Here is a 19,329-nt window from a genome sequence, read left to right on the forward strand (position 1 = left end):
TTCTGGGAACAGATGGGACATAAAGTTTGAGGAAGCATTGCTAATGATAGAGGAATTAAACCAACTAGGTTGGAGATCCTGAGTGGTGGTAAAAGTAATACAAGCAGAGCATTCAAGGCTGCTTGATGTGAGGTGTGGTTAACAGGCCTGTGCTGATATAAGCAAAGCTCTTCTGAAGAGAGCTGTGAATTGCACAAACAAACCTCATAGATACAAGTAAGGCTATCATTATGGACAATTTCAGTGATGGAAATATAAAGGATAGAAATTGATGAGAGAAGAGAAAATGTTCAAGATAAAAGAGAGGGCATTTATAGTTAATGCAGGATAACTACCTTATGTAACATATAATGGAAGGGACTTGTGATGCAAGAACATTGGATCAATAATAGCATCTAAAAATCTACATATAAATGAGAGGGAGCTGCTTACCTCCAACTGGAGAGTGATTATGCAGTTTTAATTTGGCTAGTGGTAAATCATGTAAGAGCTTTGAAAAAGACATAAAAAGTATAACTACATGGCTTGTAATTATGACAGACTGAGAAGACAGCTTAAAGCGGTAACCTGGCAATGAGATTATATTAATTAATAGCAATTCTCTTAACTTTCAATTATGATTTTTTATTCATTCTTCTTTGTTAGGATTTATAACAAGGCATTACATAGCCTATCCAATGTGTTCTGCTCACAAATATATTTTTAACATCATACTTGATCACAAGCATGAATCAAGTATGCTGGTGAAAATTCATGACTTTATTTTGAGTATATATAACTTTTTTTTTTTTTTTTTTACCCTTCTGCCTACCTTAGAACATTCATGAAACAGATGTTGAAGTAGCCAGAAAAAGTGCAAATTTTCTAGCCACTTCAACTGTTTTTCCAAATGTCTCCCTATAAGATATAGGTCCTACTGACATTCTTTCCCTCTCAGAAGAGGAATAGGGATTACATTTTACAAAATATGATGGTAGATACATAAATGCATACACCCTCCAACCTTAAAATGATACACCTAGAAATATTTAATCAAGAGAAAAGTAAGAGAACATGACAAGTATTTTTTTTATAAAGATGCAGGACTGGATCCTTTACTGCAATATATATATATTATTATTATTATTATTACGGGCAACTCCAGGGAGTCATTAGACTCATCGAGGGAGGCCCCAAATCATTTTCATCACAACTATTCGACATTCATACAGTATCTATCATACCTCGCCTTAAACTCATTCACTGTCACAGCATCCACCACAGACTCAGGGAGCGCATTCCACTCATTCACTACTCTAAAAGTAAAGAACCCAGCTCTAACACCTTTACTAACCACACTTTTGCCCAATTTCCATGGATGTCCCCTAGTCCTCCCACAACCAGCCCTGTTCTCAAAAATATCTTCTGAATTAATTTTATAGAAACCCTTCAGTAATTTGAATGTCTCAATCATATCTCCCCTCCTCCGCCTATCAACCAATTTTTGCAACCCACAATTCCTCAACCTGTTCTCATACGGTTCATTCCACAGACCTGCTATCATCTTGGTCACTCGCCTCTGGATCCTCTCCACCTCCTCCCCATCAAGAAGAAACCTAGGTGACCAAATCTGAGCACAGTAGTCGAGATGAGGTCTTATCAAGGCTCGATACAGAGGAACAATAACCTGCTTGTCTCTGCTTGTCAACGTATTCTTCAGCAACCAAGTGATTTGATGAGCTGATTTGGCCACTTTTGCAATGTGTCCCCTAAATTTCAATTCCTTATCCACCAACACTCCTAAATCTCGTGCCTCATCAATTTCCTGGAGCACGGTTCCACCAATGCAGTAAACTGCCTCCCATCTTTTCACCCCAAAATGCATAACCTTACATTTTGCCACATTAAATTGACATCCATTCTCCCTAGCCCAGACCTCCAATCTACCAAATCATCCTGCAAAATTTTGACGTCATCTGCATTCACTATTGCCCTACCCAACTTCGCATCATCCGCAAACAAATGAACTGTTCCTCTCAGATCCTTTCCTATATCATTTATGAACAAATTAAACAGCAGTGGTCCAAGAACAGATCCTTGTGGTACACCACTAGTCACAGGCCGTCTAGTGGACTCTACTCCTGAGTAAACCACTCTCTGATATCTCTCCGTCAACCACCCTCCTATCCATCTCACCAACCCTATGTCCATTCCCATATGCTGCAATTTACTGATTAGAATTCCATGTGGTATCCTGTCAAAGGCCTTAGCAAGGTCCAGCAGAATCACTGTAAACCCATTACCCTTATCCAGTTCAGCCGTCACTGTGTTATAATACGTGAGCAAGTTACTGAGGCATGACCTACCCTTCACAAAACCATGCTGTCCCCAATACAGTATCCCATTTTCTTCTATCCAATCTTGTATTTTCCTCTTGACTATTTTCTCTAAGACCTTGATAATGATTCCTGTTATGCTGATTGGCCGGTAATTTTCAACAGCAGCCTTGGAACCACCTTTGTGCAGTGGAACTATTTTCCCCTCTTTCCACCCCCTTGGGACTGACCCAGTCCTGAGGCTCAAATTAAACATAATGGTCAAGGGCACTGACAATTCTTTGGCCGCTTCACGTACGACACGAGCTGGTATACCATCCAATCCCACAGATGTATTGACATTGAGGTTCTGTAATAGACTAGTTACCTCTACCTCATTCATCACAATTCCAGTATAAGCTGTTGGTTCCTCCATTTCCGCAAAGCCACCACCTGGATGATATACTCTTGCAAAGTGCTCGCTCAGTAATTCCACAACATCGACTGATTCAGTTACCTCCCTACCCTCAGCATTTTTTAAGATCATTCTACCATGAGCATTTTTCCTTTTACTTGCAACATATTGAAAAAACTGTTTGGGATTCTCTTTAGCCTGCATGGCCAATTTCCTTTCGTAATCTGCTTTTGCTTTTCTTACCACCCTTGTTACCATCCTGGCCTGAGCTTTATACTGTTCATGCACCTGATGGTCACCCTTCTCCTTAAATTCCCTCCACAATTGTTTCTTTTTTTGCAGCTCAAGCTTAATAGTGTTATTCATCCATTTAACCCCTACCTGATTTATTATTCGGACTCTTGGTATACAGTCAACCATTGCCTCCTGCAAACAGTTCTTAACCACCTCCCATGCACCATCAACATCCAGCCCTTGCAGTTTTACATGCCATGGCATTGAGCCAAGCACACACCTAAGCTTGTCATACTTACCAGCCCGGTAATTCCACATATACCCTGTCTTAATTGTAAATTCGACTCCTTTAGCCACCTCCCAAGTCATGACCTTATGGTCACTCTCACCAATTGGTGGCAACATGGTCATGTTCGTTACAGCTACATTCTCAGTTGCAATTACTAGGTCCAGCACTCTCTGCCCCCTGGTATTTTCCAATACATGTTGCCGTAGATAGTTGTCCCTTAATAACTGCATAAAATCCAATTCCTTCCTCCCATGTGCCCTCTCCTCTTTCCAGTCAATGTTACCATAATTGAAATCACCCATAATAATTACCCTCCTTCCATTCATTTCTTCTATTTGCTTATGCATACTATTCCCACCATCCACTCCATCACCCGGTCTATAGCAGCACCCAATTGTATATTTTGTTCTGCTAGATTGTATCTCACACCAAACAGCCTCAAATGTGCTTTTTTCCCCATCCTGCAGTTCAACTTCTATACTCCTTGGCTGAAGCTCATCAGCTATCATCAATAACACTCCTCCCCCCTTTTTATTCACCCTGTCACTCCTGAACACGCTATACCCATCGCATTCAATCCCACTAGCTTTATCATCTTCTGTCAGCCATGTTTCACTAATACCGACAACCTGTGGCCTGGAAGTGCCAACCATGGCCAAAAACTCTTCCTTCTTGTTCCTAATACTCCTGGCATTAGTGTACATGAATCGCAGAAGCCCATTTGTCCCATCCCTACTTTGATTCCTTATACTAATTATCCCATTCTGATTTGTTGTCCGTCGTACTCGCCCGGGCGTAATATACTCATTCATACACTTAACTGCCCCCCTCATTTCACACATTTAAATATATATGTGTGTGTGTGTGTGTGTGTGTGTGTGAAACCTGTTTAAAAAAATTTGTCTGTGGTACAAAAGTCTCAAGATCATGCATCTGCAATACCTATAGGACATAAATGTGACTATGTATTATACCTTCATCATTAACGAAAGTTTAACTTGTGCATGTGACACACATCCCTGCTTGTTATACAAGTACCTTATACTTAATAAAATACAGGGTCCAAGGGTACATTCACAGCCTTTCATTCATGTCCTATAATTAATAACACTCCTGAAATAAGTGCACATATACACACATGGCAAACTTGTTCATTGTGCCACTAGTAAAAGCACATCCATATATCGAAACGAGGGAGATTTTTGGCTCACAAAAGGCCTATTTCTAACCCTAAATTATATAAGAAAAATACAACCTGTCATATATCGCAATTAACATTAATACTTTTAACTCCTTGCAGACGGAACGTGATGAGCCAAAATGACATACGTGGAACCAGTTTGTAGGTGTTACAAGTTGAATTCATATGACGAGGGTGTACGTGTATTCTGTTTCAACTGTTAAAACAGTATTTTTTCATTATGTACTGGAATAGGCTAACCACTTGAAAGAATGCGAATCTAATTCATGCTTTTCTAGCTACATGGTTTCTAATCGCAGAAATATACGCTATGTTTACTCATGCAAAACTAATTGTATACTATGTTAATTGCTCTTACCTCTTCATTTTAGAAAGTCTTTTAATCAGCCCTTTGTAGCCTCTAAAAAAAGATATTTTCTTGCTTTTACTGCATCTTCCCTAAAGACTGTCTATTTACACCAATCTTTATCAAGATCAACCTCATACTGTCATATCAAATGCAATTAGATTTCTTACGCGTGAGAGTGGTTAATAAACTTTTATTACCATGATTTTTTGATATGCATTGTTGAAAGTACTAATATTATTGAAAGGATGAATATTTCATTCTATCCAGCAGATAGTAATAAATATTTGCCAGCACTATTACGAAAACCACAAAACCGGATCAGGATGTTCTTTAAAGACGAATATCCGCGTCCCCTACATATAATTGAAAAAAATGACTGGATTTTAAATGTTTGTGGATACTGCTCAAAATTATGGTTATCAACTTTCAAAGCAAATATACTATGAAGCATTTTGGGCCAAAATACCATGTAGAATATTTGCAACTTGGTTTACAACCGTGTGGGTAATTATCTCCTGGGTAACTGCACAATTTTAACACTGCGAATTTAATTTCAGTTTTTCGATTTTATAACTACAATAGCTTATTACATTTCGCTTGCCCGAAACTAGAAAAATAAATCCACCATTAAAGAACTTTTTTTCCCTTTTCGTTGTTAATTAGAAAAAACATACATAAAATGCTGAAAAGTTGCATTTTTAAGGAAATTTATCAAATACGCAACTAAAATAAATAAAATAAAAAAAATTATTCTTAGCATTAGGAATGTTTTATTATTATTATCAAGTTATAATAATAATAAAATAGCAGACATAACCTTACTGAGGAATAAGACAGCGCTAAAAAGCTTTACGTGTCTTAAATTGATTTTCAGAATTCTTTCGCTCAGGAATTCAGGTAGATACTACAAAAAAAAAAAAAAAAAGCGTCGGAAGATTTTGAATTTGTACTAGACTCCTCGGATTCCTTGAAGTGATTGCTGCACACAAGTTAATAATCGGCCCACACGCAGAGCTCACCATGATTGGACAATAGATCGTTGGAAAGCTAATGTATGATAACAAATCATGTTGTTATTATTATTCCTGACACCTCCAAGGAGTCCGAAGACTCATCGCGGGAGGACACCTACAACTCCACCACAACTGGTATTCTATGTCTGTAAATTATATCTACCCCTATCATCATCATCATCATCATGCGTATCAAGGATTTAGGCGTAGCATGGCCTGTTCCGGCCTTAGAAGTCATCGTTTAAAAGGACGTCTTGGTTTTCTTTTTCCTAATGGCTTGTACTTTAAGGCTTGTTTTGCTAATCTTTCTGTTTTCATTCTTTCAACGTGTTCCATCCATTTATGTTTATTTTTTTTATTTTTTTCAATTACTGGTTCTTGGTTTAATTCTTTCATAATATCTTCGTTTCTTTTGTGATCAAATAGAGTATACTTTGCAGTTTTTCTCATAAACTTCATTTCTGTGTTGTTAATCTTTGTCTTTTTGTTTTATTGTCCAGATTTCGCTTCCATACATTAAGACTGGTAGGGCTAATGAATTGTATACTTTTAGCCTGGTTTGTTTTTGAACTAGGTTTGGTTTAAATATAGAGTTAATTACACCTGTTATTTTTAAATATTTTGCAATTTTTACGTTTATATCTTTTTCATTTTCATATGTGATCATACATCCTAGGTAGTTAAATGAATTCACGGGTCCTAAGATCTTGTTATCTATTACTATTTTAGTTCTTGCTGGATCTTGCCCTTTAAAGGCCATAGTTTTTGATTTTTCCGTTGATATTATCATACCATAATCTTTGGATATCTCATTTAGATCTAAAATAGCTTTCTGTAAGTTATCTTCAGAATTTGTAATTATTATTTGGTCGTCGGCAAAGAGGAGAGTGTTTAAGTTAACTGTAAGAGAAAGTTTAATTCCTTGATGTAAATTTTTATTCCATTTTATTATTATTTCATTTAAGTAGATATTAAAAAGAGTTGCTGAGATGGGACATCCCTGTCGGACCCTTTGGTTTATCTCTCTCTCTCTCTCTCGTATATGATAGCTCGTGATTTAATCTTATTTGTATTTGATTATTTTCATATATACTTGTGATAGCGTTTAGGATATTATTTGGTATTTGTCTCTCTTTTAATATGTTAAATATTATGTTTCTTTCAACTTTGTCAAATGCTTTTTCAAAGTCAATAAATGCAATATGTGTTTCTAAATTATATTCTCTTCTTTTCTCTATTATTAATTTTAGGCAAAAAGCCGGGTCTACACATGCTCGTCCTTTTCTAACTCCATTCTGTACTTCTAGAATAAAGTTTTCGGAATATTTCATTAGTTTGTTATTTAAGATTCTGCTATATATTTTGTAACAGGAATTTAGTATACTGATATACCTCTATAGTTTTTAGGGTCATCTCTATTACCTTTCTTAAAGATAGGAATCACAATTGCTTTTTTCCATTCTATTGGGGGGGATACCAGTTGAGTAAATTTTATTTAAAAATAATAAGAGTCTTTGAATCTTGTTCCTGCGTATTTATATAGTTCTGAAACTAGTTTATCTTCTCCAGGTGATTTTCCGTTTCTTGTTTCTTTCAGGATGATTTCTAATTCTTCTTCAGTTATTTCCTTTTCATTTTCGTTAATTGTTTGCCAGCTGTCTTTTATAAAATATTTGTCTGTCCACAATTCTGTGTTGTAATTTAGAAATTCTTCTAATTTCAATTCGGTGTTTAATTTTATATTTTCTTTGGTATCTGCATTTAAGTGTTTCAAAATCTTATATACATTGGGTCTTATTTTATATAAATCATGTTCTAAATTAGAAACAAATTTATTCCATGATTCTCTATGTCTTTTTCTGACTTCTCTTTAACTATGGCTCTTATTCTTTTATATTCTATTTCATCTTCTAATCTTTTACTGCTTTACCATTTGTGATAGGCTTCTTTTTTTCTTTTTGATTATTTCTTTGAATGTATCATCCCAGATCTTCAGTTTTTTTCTTTTATTGAATTTTTTGGTCTTTCCTAAGCTTTCATTTGCTGCTGCATTTAGTATCGTTTTTATATTAAGCCATTCTATTTCTATTTCTTCATTTTGTTTTATTTTATCTAGATATTGGTTAATTCTTCGTTCATATAGCCATTGTACATTTGTGTCATTCAATAGTCTAGTTTTATAAACAAATGTTTCAATTTTTCTTTCTGTTCTTGTTACTTGTAGCCATTTAGGTGGTAATCTTAATTTTATTTTAACAAGGAAGTGGTCACTGCTTATTTCATATCCTCTGTGAACTATAACATCTAGTAAAAATTTTGATGTCTTTTCATTTAATATGAAGTAATCTAATATTGATTTCCATCCTCTTGCTGCCCAAGTATATTTATGTATGTCTTTATGTTTAAAGAAGGAATTCATTATTTTTAGGTTATTATAAACTACAAAGTCAATCAATTTTTTACCATTTCTGTTTAAAGTGTGTTCTCCATGTATTCCTATATTATTATTAATTTTCGTGTTTCAATTCTTGCATTTAAGTCTCCTGCTAAAATTATGTAATCATTTTTATTTATTTTATTATATATATTTTGTAGCTGATTATAAAAATCAATATTATCCTGTTCTCTTCCTTCTTCTGGGACATATAAACCAATTATTGTTAAATAGCCTCTATCCATTTTTATTCTAGTTCTATTATTCTTTCATTCCATAATTTATAATGTTTTAATTGTTTTGAAAGGGAGTTATGAATCCAAATCATGACTCCTGCTTGTGCTCTTTGGTCTCTGTCGACTCCACTGTATATCACATTAAAATTTTCAGTTCTCATAGTTCCTTTTAATTTCTTTTTTGTTTCAGTGATTACTGCTATTTTAAACTTTCTTTTATTTAATAACTGGTCTAATTCTATTTCTTTATATGCTTTTCCTCTTACATTCCAGTTTGCTATGTGTATTATATTTTGTCGTTTCCATTTTTGTTTTACCTTTTCCATTCCAGGGTCGTTTCCCATAGATTCAATCCGATTATCTTTTCCTGTCAGTTTACAAGTAGGATTATGTTCTCCATGTCAGGGGACTAGCCTGACGATGGAATAGTTCAGTGGTAGGGCTGCTACCTTAAGGCTTCTGAAGTAGCCTTCTTCCGAATTTAAACCCATAGGAGGAATAGGATATATCGAATGGGAAAGAGTAGATTATAGAAGAATTATAGTAAGGTTTATAGAGAGGGCATAGTTGTAAGGCCAGAAATGAAAAGACCCCATGGCCCTCGAGTACTCCAATAGCATAAGGGTCATAAAATAAGAAAAGTTGGCTGATAAGGCCTTATAGGAAAGATTAAAGTAAGTGGATCTTCCTCAAAGTAGAAGAAGAAGAGGATAGATCCAGCTAGGGGTCCATGAGAGTGCCGCTACCCTTACAATCAAGATGATTGCCCCTTATGGCCCTGTCGGTCCATGAGTCCTTATTCAGTATATTCGGACCACCCCACCATGTATATACACACACACGCACGCGCATGCACACACACAGGACACACACATGGTGGGCTCCCCTATCCGCCACCCAGGGGACGCGCTCTCTAGGGGTTACAGGGTCCCCCAAACCCTATACATATATATATATATAATCATAAGCCTTTTTATGTAACGTTTGTGTGTCACGTTTTTTGTCAAGTTATTTGAAACGTTTTGAAACTCAGGGGCTACCCTGAGTGTCGAGTCTTCAAAATTCGTGTCATCAGAATTCAAGGAGAACCAGCCTACCAGTCCGGAACTCGGGGGGGGGGGAGGTCGTAGATGCCAGCAGGGGCGGAACCCCCTTTCGAGTTTTCAAAATTCGAGTCATCAGAATTCAAGGAGAACCTGCCTACCAGTCCGGAACTCGAGGGGAGGACTGTAGGTGCCAGGGGGAGGATTCCCCCTTCTTTCGAGTTTTCAAAATTCGAGTCATCAGAATTCAAGGAGAACCGGCCTACCGGAAACTTGGGGGGGGGCGCCATAGGCTACAGGGGGGAGGAACCCCCTTTCGAGTTTTCAAAATTCGATTCATCAGAATTCAAGGAGAACCGGCCTAACAGTCTGGAACTCGGGGAGTTGGGAGCCAGGGGGTGGAGCCCCCTAGTATATATATATATATATATATATATATATATATATATATATATATATATATATATATATACTCTTGTCATAGTACCTGTAAATTAAATAGTTTGGGGAAAAAATGAGTGTACTTTTTTATAACATAAGCATATTTTTAATTGTTGGTTTTCAATAACATGTTACTTTGCTTACCTGGTGAGGTACAACAGAATTGTTCGATGTTTCGAAGACTATTTGTGGCTGTTCATGTTAAAAATGTTATATTGCATATAATTTTTAACATATGAATAATATCAGCATATCACTGCACCTTGCATGTATTTTCCTGTCGTTTGTTAAGGCGATGTATTAGAATGAGTCGAGTAATAACAGAATGGGGACTGAGTATTACTTACATCATATCATTAGTAGACTTAAGTTAGACATAAGTATTGAATTTATTTCAGTAACCAAATAAACAGAGAGAGAGAGGGGGGGGGGATCTGTGGGGATGGGAGGAAATCTGAAAAAACTTATTTGCAAATTATTTTTCTACCAGTATTTATTTTTTTTTTTCGTGATTTTCTTGTCGTGCACGAATTATAAAAATTCATGATCTGCTGTTGTTTTTATTTTATTTAATTAATAATGTAATTCTAGGACAATTAATGTGTATAAGAGATATAACTTCTGTTCAGAAATTTGGTTGCTTTCAAGGAACGTGATCCATTGATTTAGTCAAAACTCTAGACACATTTGTCAAGATATTTCAGTTATCCCAATTCCTCGAAGTAGTTATTTCGGTAATGTAACACTTATAAATTTATTTTGTTTCAATTTGGCATTTTTACAAAAAAAAAAAAAAAATCAGATAATTTTTAACTATGCACCAGAATTTTAAAAAATATTTTTTACTTTTTTCGACAAAAATTAAAAGCAAACGTTTTTTTAAATTTTTTTTTCGAAAAAAAATTTTATATTTATTACTTAAAAAATACATAAACCGCTATTACAGTTTTTGAAAATAAAAATAAAATATGAGTAAAAAAAAATATATTCGGAGTCAAGCTTGTTAGGTAATAAGAAGAGCCCTCTCAGATCTTTCTCGGCGTTTCTGTTCTTTTAGTTCGTAATATCAAAACGAAATGGTTAAAAATTACACGGTCTCTACTCAGGTTTAACACACACTACATGAAACGGCCCACTCACCTCGATAATGGTACAGGTCTGCATGCACCCAAATTACTGACACATCTCCAACTCACTTCATAGAAGAGATGGAGCTTGACTTGAATGACATGATTTTTAACAAATATGATTTATAAAATGTTGGGCTTAGTTTTACTAGATTTCTGTCATTTTAAACATTTCATTGAAGAAGGTATTGTTCTTTACTTACTCCCAAAATGATATGAGAAAAGAAAGAGTGGCACGTATTAAATAAGACTATGTTGTAACAAGATTTCTCACAGGATTTTCAAAAAAGCGTTAAATTATTCTGAATCAAAATGATTAAGATTAATGGAAATTCTTGATGTGATATTTGCATAGTCTCATAATGCAAACCACCATAGCAACAGAAAAAAATGAGCATTTTTTATTGTGATTCTTTTATAGTGACTGCTGTCAAGAAGTTAATTGCAGAAATCCTGCCTATCAATTAGAGAATGTAACTGTTCAAAAGAGGGAGCCTACAAATCTTGGTATCATGATATACGTACTCTAAGAAGGTTTTTTTTTTTTTTTTAATCTTTACTCTCTTCTCTCACTGAAGGTTGATACATTAAAAGACAACTGGATCATTCAGAGATCTTTGTGTGAATTTCTGGTTGAAAAAAGGAAATTGGGGGGGGGAGGTTTATTGGATAAAAGGAAATGGAAAGAGGGGTATTTATAAAATGAAGACTTGTAGACTACGGCGTTAAGTCCGAACTCCAAGACATGAGCGACGCATGAATACCAGTAATAACACCCAAATGGAGCGAGTAATTGTCTTCTGCCTTATTTTAAATACCGTTTTTAGTGTTAACAGTTTTTTAAATTAATTATGTATTTATTTATTTTTTTGACTATTAATTTTTCTTGCACTCCACCACTTACTGAATGTAATAATTTGCATTTATTATATTCACTGTTGATTTCACATAACCTCGATTCTCCGTGGTGAATGCATTAAAATTTACATAATCATCACATGTTCCACTTTAGCTCTTTCAATGACGGTTCATTTTAACAAACAAACCAAAAAAAACCTAAAAATAAGTTCGAAGTTTAATTGCTAAGGAAAAGTACAAATAATTACTGATTTAATAATAAGAATAAACAAACTTGAGATGATAAAAAAAACAACTTAAACAAGAAATGTGTAATAAAGGAAAGATGCACTGCGGTTGGTATCATATTTTGTTCATACGCCAAATTCCAACTTAGACAAACATTGTACACTGCTCGTCAATCCATATGACCTGCTTTCTTTTTCCAGAGTTCAAGAACAACGGACAGGTGCATTACTTCAAACTATATTTGCTAGTCATGTAGAGATGCATCGTCATCATCCAATTCTTAATAAGCACCCTCCGAGGGTGTACAGATACTATGATATTACCACACGAAAAGTTGATATTATTAGGTAGAGCTGATCCTCCACCATAAAAATCAAGTTTAATAATCATTACAGTCAGTTCTATTGATACATGTTCTCATGTTCTGTATAGAAGTTTTTCGGAGATGGTGTAATTATCCTCATTACAGTACTTAACTTTCACCACTATTTTAGGAACATCGGATGAGTAGTTCGAAGGGACTTCATAGAAACGGACTAGATGTCAGCTTGGTATGAGAGTATATACCATGATATTAGATCCTAGCAGGAAACAGGCTTTTTCGGTATCCACGCCCTTTAAAATTCTTCCAGTGAAATATCACGAGGCATGCTTTGTAGTGTAATTAAGGTGATATAATGTTGTGTATAATATAATGTAATATAATATTTGTAGTGTAATTAAGGTGATATTATGGTGGTATAATTTCGATGTAGGAAAAGAAGGAAGGTGAATAGACAGAAGTTGCCTTCGCCGGAGATCAATTAGCAACTGTCGATTTGTGAATTTTCATCTTACTCTTTTTAAGTTAGATTGGGATTTTTATTATTGTTTCTTTTCAGCAAATTTCGGAGAAGGAATAAGACTTTGGATCGCATGTGAGAACGAAGGCCTTCGTCCTGACAGGAATTATTTCGATAATTCAATCAGGACAAACGTTTGCATCAAGAGAGTGAAGACAGTGCTGGCTCTAGCACTATAACTATATAGAAATTTGGCACTTTCTTCTCTCCCGTAGTCCTAAATGAACCGTTGGGTCATTCATGGCTGGTAGGTGATATTCTTTGTTAGCCTCCTCCAATCACCTCGGTCTCTTGTTCTTGATGTCAGTTGAGAAAGGGAAAAATTTGTCCGTTTTTTGATGTTATCAGTCCATTTTAATCGAGGTCGGCCCCTAACCCTTGGTCACGGAACGATTCCTTCTAGTGTTTGCTTTGGAAATGCCATTATCCCTCTCCACATGTCCGAACCATTTCATCTGTCTTCTTCTGATGACTTTCAAAATATTTTCCCTTCTTCTCCCGTTTATTGAATCAATTAGTTTTCGGACATTTTCATTAGTTTCGTGAGCGGTATAGGGAATTCTCAAAAGTCTTCTGTAAGTTTTCATTTCAAAAGACAGGAGCCTCCTCTCATCTTCCCTCAATAAAATCCAGGCCTCACAACCATACAAGAGGATAGAATTCACCAAGGTGTCAATTAGTCTTAGTCTAGTTGTGATTGCTATTCTGTTATCTCTCCACAATGGTTTTAACTTCTGTAGGGTCATGGTTGCCTTAGCAATTCAGTATTTAATGTCGGTTTTTGAACGACCATCTTTATTCAACGTGCTTCCTAGATAAGTGAACTTGTTTACATTCTCAATTTGTTTATTGCCAATTTGTATCTTTAAGAATTCAATGTCTGATTTTGAGGTTATCATTGTTTTTGTTTTTTGTAGGTTTATGTATAATCCATGTTTTTTTAATGTTCCGAAAACGCGGCTGGTTATCTCTTGTAATTCTTCTTCACTTTCCCAGATCGATATCGTCTCCAAAATAAGTTATTTATTCTTATATTCATGAAGAGCGTCATCTATGACATATTCCAGAAAACAGTTAAAAAAGAAGAGAGGACAAGATACATCCCTGTCTTACCCCCCGTTCTGCCCGGAACGTTTCACTGCTGTACTTTTTAATGTCAATTCTCATATCAGATGAGGAATAAAGAGATTTAATAATCCTAATGATTTTGTTGTCAATACCATAATGTTCTAAAATTTTCCATAATGCCTCATGCCATATTGAGTCAAAAGCTTTTTGAAGGTCTAAAAAGTTGTGACAGATTATTTTGTTATGTTCTATGTATTTTTCGCCTAGTATGTGTATTGTAAAAATATGGTCGATTGTACTTCTGGACTTCCGAAAACCCGCTTGTTCATCTGATAGTCTGCTTTCTATTTTCTTTTCAATTCTTGACAATAGTATTTTTAACAGGATTTTGCTTGGATGACTAATAAGGCTCATTGTTCTGTAGTTGCTACATTTATTGTTGTTTCCCTTTTTGGGAATAGGTACACGGACAGAATTCCGCCAATCAGAAGGCCAAGTATCTGTGTTCCATATGTCCTGGAATAAATTTAGCAAGGTGTCTGATGATGTCACCTCCTTCGCGTATCAGTTCCATTGTAACACCATCAATTCCCGGTGATTTTCCTATTTTTGAGGAGCTAACTGCTGCAATGACGTCTTTTAATATCGGGTAATCTCCTTCCTCCGAACCTGCTGGCAAAATTCCGTCCAAAATATCGTCAGTCAGTTGAGGGTCCTTTTGAAAAAGCTTGGTTGTGTAACATTTCCATCTATCAACTATTTTCTGGTTGTCCGTGATAGGAGTTCCATCTTCATCTTCTATGCTCCAATTAATTGCAGTAAAAGGTTTGGTTAACTTATTAATAATTTGAAAAGCACTTTTAGAATTATTTTTATTTAAGTTCTCTTCTATATTTTTGCATTCATCTAATATTCATAAGTTTCTAGCATGTTTAATTTCTTTTTTAATAATCTTAGTAATATTTTTATACTGTTCTCTATTATCGCCGCTATTAATATGAGATTTCAAATATCTTCTTTCGTCGCATAGGTCCAAAATATTTTTGGTTATCCATGGTTTATTTATTTTCCTTTTGTATCCAAGGATTTCTTCAGCTGTCTCAGTTATCTTTTGTGAGAAGTATTTGGTTTTAGATTCGAGATTATTATATTTCTTGAAGCTTGTATCAAAAATTTGTTTTAATTTGTATTTATATAGTATATTTATTTGAGGATCTTTTAATTTTTCTATATTATATCTTTTACGAGTTAATTTTGTAGGTAATATTTCTTTCATTTTCATATTCACAGTTGTGATGACCATGTTGTGGCCGCTGATGCAAATTGGCTATTCATTACAGTGCCAAAGAACAAGAAGAGAAGGTGGGAACAGCGTTTTCTGTATGAAGGGAAACGTACCAGATTATGGTATGCATTATTTATACTGAGATTTACGCTATCTGGAAGGAGAAAAGGTTAAGAAAAGTGTTGGGAGGGTAGTATATAGTATTCTGGTGGATAAATGGACAATTTTTGTTAAGACATTATTTATAGCAAATATTTTGGCATCCAATTTCGTTAAGACATTATTTATAGCAAATATTTTGGTATCCAATTTCGCATAATAGTTTAGTTTAAGGAATTGGAAAAGGTAAGCGAGTTGGAGGTTTGGACATTAAAGTCATCAAGAAAAATATTGTAACCTCACTGTTTGGGTAACTGGTTTGAATAAAATCAACTTCGGGGTTAAAAAAAGTTAGAGGTTAGAGAAGAAATTAATATGACAAAATGCAGTAAGAAAATTTTGAGAGAGAGGTAGAAAAAAAAGTTTTTCTACCTCTCACACAAACATAGATAACGTTCATCATGACCTGTCATTATATTTCTAACTGAACCTCACCGGGTATGGAAGGTTTTTTTTTTTTTTTATGTGTGTTTTTATGCTTTTTGTGTCCATGGCGTTACTACAACAGCTTGTGTTGATTTTCATATGATACAGGAAGAAGGGGGGAAAAAAGATGGAAAGCAGGGAGTATGCAATGCAACGATGATTAGTTATACTACCCATTCAAAGAGCATATCAGTCAGATCCCCCCCCCACACACACACACATCACTGCTCTGTCTCTCTCTGCACAGTCTGACAACATTATGCGTCGCAATCGGGTTCTGTCCCGTGCCGTGCACTATCTAGTGCCCGATCTAGGGTAACATCGAACGGAGGAAAATGCTGGTTATCTGGTATCAGTGAGTAATTATTTGTTATGGTTTTTGCTGTTGATCCCGTGTACCTGTATTTAACCGTCTAAAACAAAATTTAAAAATAGGATTATTTCAAGTAAAATAATTTAAATGTTTTAATACAAATAGGAACACACAAGCCACTTAATACTTCAGTTATCGCTTTTCATATATGATTTTCATCGATGAGTACTCAATGGGAATTATAAAAAATCGTGAGTGATGTGTATACTCACTCTTCAGCTTAATATAGATACATATTCTCTTAAGAAGTACAACAGTTCCATTTTCTTAGGGTAATAAAATTGCTAATACTTTGGTAGAAAAAAAAAAAAGGGGGTGGAATAAAGATCGTTAACTGTAGTGTTCCAAATGAAAATAAATAAAAAAAATTAAGTTGAATTTATTGTATTTGATGGATACAGGTAATGGTGAAAAGGATAGACAGCGGTTAGGGCTTTCAAGTGCGAAGCTGAATTAAGAATAATTTATTCTGCAGCAGAATTTTCCAATCTTACAAACAATCAAAACAAAACTGACTGCTGCAACAGACTGCAAAAATGTCAAAATGCGACTAGAATGTGCGATCCGAAGGACATACAGCCATACACAGGGCTAAAGTAACTAACGATTCAGATTATACTGAATTAAAATTTTATTTGTTAAAAGGAATTCCATCCAAGATTTCAATTTAGCCTAACGAGCGGTCAACAAATTCATCCTAATTTGATGCTCTAAACACAGCTTGCAACTGCCGATGCGGTATTGCACTGCATCTCGCAAATATTGTTTCAATAGTACAATTCACTGGGAGTGAAAACAGAAGTCAAACACGGTGATTAGTTTTCGATGTTGGTTGGGTGGTGGTGGGGATTACATATTAGGAGGGTCAGCTGGAATATTGGACTAAGAAATTGAGAATTATTTTTATATTTCTGGATTTATTAGCATAATTTAGTCAAGTTTTTCACTAATAATAAATAATTTCATTTTAAACTAAAAAAAATATTCGGAGAGATATGTTTTCTTATTTAACTGAAAATTTCTGATTTCATAACAGGAATCTCTTCTGTTTGGACTACTTGGCAATAAATAATTCTTTGAAACTCATTGTAAGGAAGACAAATTACTGGCAATCCAAATTAGCACTATGTTCTTGAAAAGTCGTTTGAGTTGCTAAAAAAAAGAGCCATTTATTAAGAAGCCATCGTTATATAATCAAGCACTTTATTGACATATCTTTTCACATTAGTACTAATCATGATCATCTGTAGAAGCAGTTTCCAAATTACAAAGAAATAACACAAACAGAAGAAAAATATTTGTGGAAATTAAAGAAACTATCTAACCTACAAAAATGATCTTGGTATGTATTATTATTATTATTTTCCCATTACAGCCTACGGAGAGTGACCTTTAAGTTCATTGTCTCATCTTTACGGCCTCCATTCCACGTGTGGCAGAAACCAAGCACTCATATGAAGAATTCCAATCTCATTTTGTATGCTTCAGTTTCTCGAGCTGCTTAACGACCCACCATAATTCCAACAGCAAATTCTCTCTGTCTTTCGCTTCGTACCTGCAAACACACAAGCATTATTACAGAATCTGGAAAGTAAGTACAGCTCTAACAGTAACAAGATGTTGAGGATTTATCAAAAGAAAACATTACGACCCAACGATATTTAAATTATAAAGCTTTTAAGACACTCCGAAGCAAGGAGAGTTAAATCCTCATACCGTTTCGCTGTGTAAGAGTTATTTAGATGTAACCAATCACGAAACACTCACTTAAGTATGTTAGCCACAATTCTGGATGGAGACTATCGTTGGTATTAAGCCGGGGAAACAGTTTTATGCATGCACGAAGCATTACTCTATACAACTAATATGGAATATGCGAAAAACTCGGACTACAAATAGCAAATGATGAAGAGATCGTCTCTTTAGACTTACAACGGAAGAAAGAGCTGCCAAAATATCCCATTTTTCTCATCATGGCATTCCATAGACTGTCTTATTATGGTGTTTAGCGAAGCGGTTTAAATGTTTTCTGAAAATTTAAAAGCCGCACTATTCAGGCAAATAGTCTCATTTAACTGTGTGCATATTAATTTCTTTGGCAATGGCAGATTATTTGCGATTGTAAAAGTACGCGTGTCTGCATGCATATTGGGGGAAAAAAAATTGATATTATGCTAATCTCTAGTAATGAAGGGACGACTGACCATACAATTACTATCAAGCACTTGTTACAAGCTGTTTATCTTTATCAGTATAGCTTTATATTTATCATTTCGATGATATTTCGTATCCTATATACATACGCCGAGTGGTCATTTTATTAACTATATACCATCTAGTATTAAGCGGGCGGCACTTCATTTAATTCTTATAACTGTCTCACTTCGAGCACTACGCGGAGTTCCACAGGAAAATGATGGTCTGCATTGACAGTATCATACTCTTCGGTTGCTTCACAAGATAATAACTGATCCTTGTTGCGAACAGTTCCAATTTATATATACTGCCTAATTATTTTTGAATAATAAACGATCGACCTGTGTTTCGTGAAACGTGATGAATTATTCTGAGAAGTAATTGTAACAATGATAAACGGGGAAAAAAAAAAAGTAGAGATGCACTGAGTAAAAACGTTCAAGTAGGTTGGGCCAATAAAACATCACAGCAGAATAATCCGAGGACCTAACACTCCTAGCCTACAGTGTTATCATTTGGCACGATGGGTCATGCTGCTCCTGTCGCTATACCCTCGTCCTACCAACAACTGGCACTGGGATTCGTCGAATAAATTTTTTCCTCCTACTCTTCAAATGTCCATTGTCGATAAAACTGTTTCTGCTATACATGTAGTCTGTTCTTTGTTTTTAGACTTCAGGGTCTTCTGCTATAACCCATCGATGACAAGATGTAAAGCACTAAGCATCCCAATACGCTCCTTTGAATACCACTATTCTTCAGCACTGCCACATGACTAATTCTGTCCTGTCGTTAGACCTAACAATTCTTGTAATCCT

The 19,329-nt window shown here is 35.1% G+C and overlaps 1 long non-coding RNA gene across 4 annotated transcripts in view; it reads right to left on the reverse strand.

Moving 5' to 3' along the window:
* Positions 1-17,501: 17,501 nt before the first annotated feature.
* LOC150103025 (uncharacterized) overlaps positions 17,502-19,329 on the reverse strand; it is a 142,016-nt gene continuing 140,188 nt past the window's right edge. For all 4 annotated transcript variants that reach the window (XR_016548845.1, XR_016548844.1, XR_016548843.1 and 1 more), the window contains one exon: positions 17,502-17,870. This is a non-coding gene — a long non-coding RNA (uncharacterized LOC150103025). The remainder of the gene's footprint in view (positions 17,871-19,329) is intronic.

This window comes from Typopeltis vanoorti, chromosome 9, assembly GCF_054136105.1.
Source record: "Typopeltis vanoorti isolate ZY-2024b chromosome 9, IOZ_Tvanoo_1.0, whole genome shotgun sequence".
Lineage (NCBI taxonomy): Eukaryota > Metazoa > Arthropoda > Arachnida > Uropygi > Thelyphonidae > Typopeltis > Typopeltis vanoorti.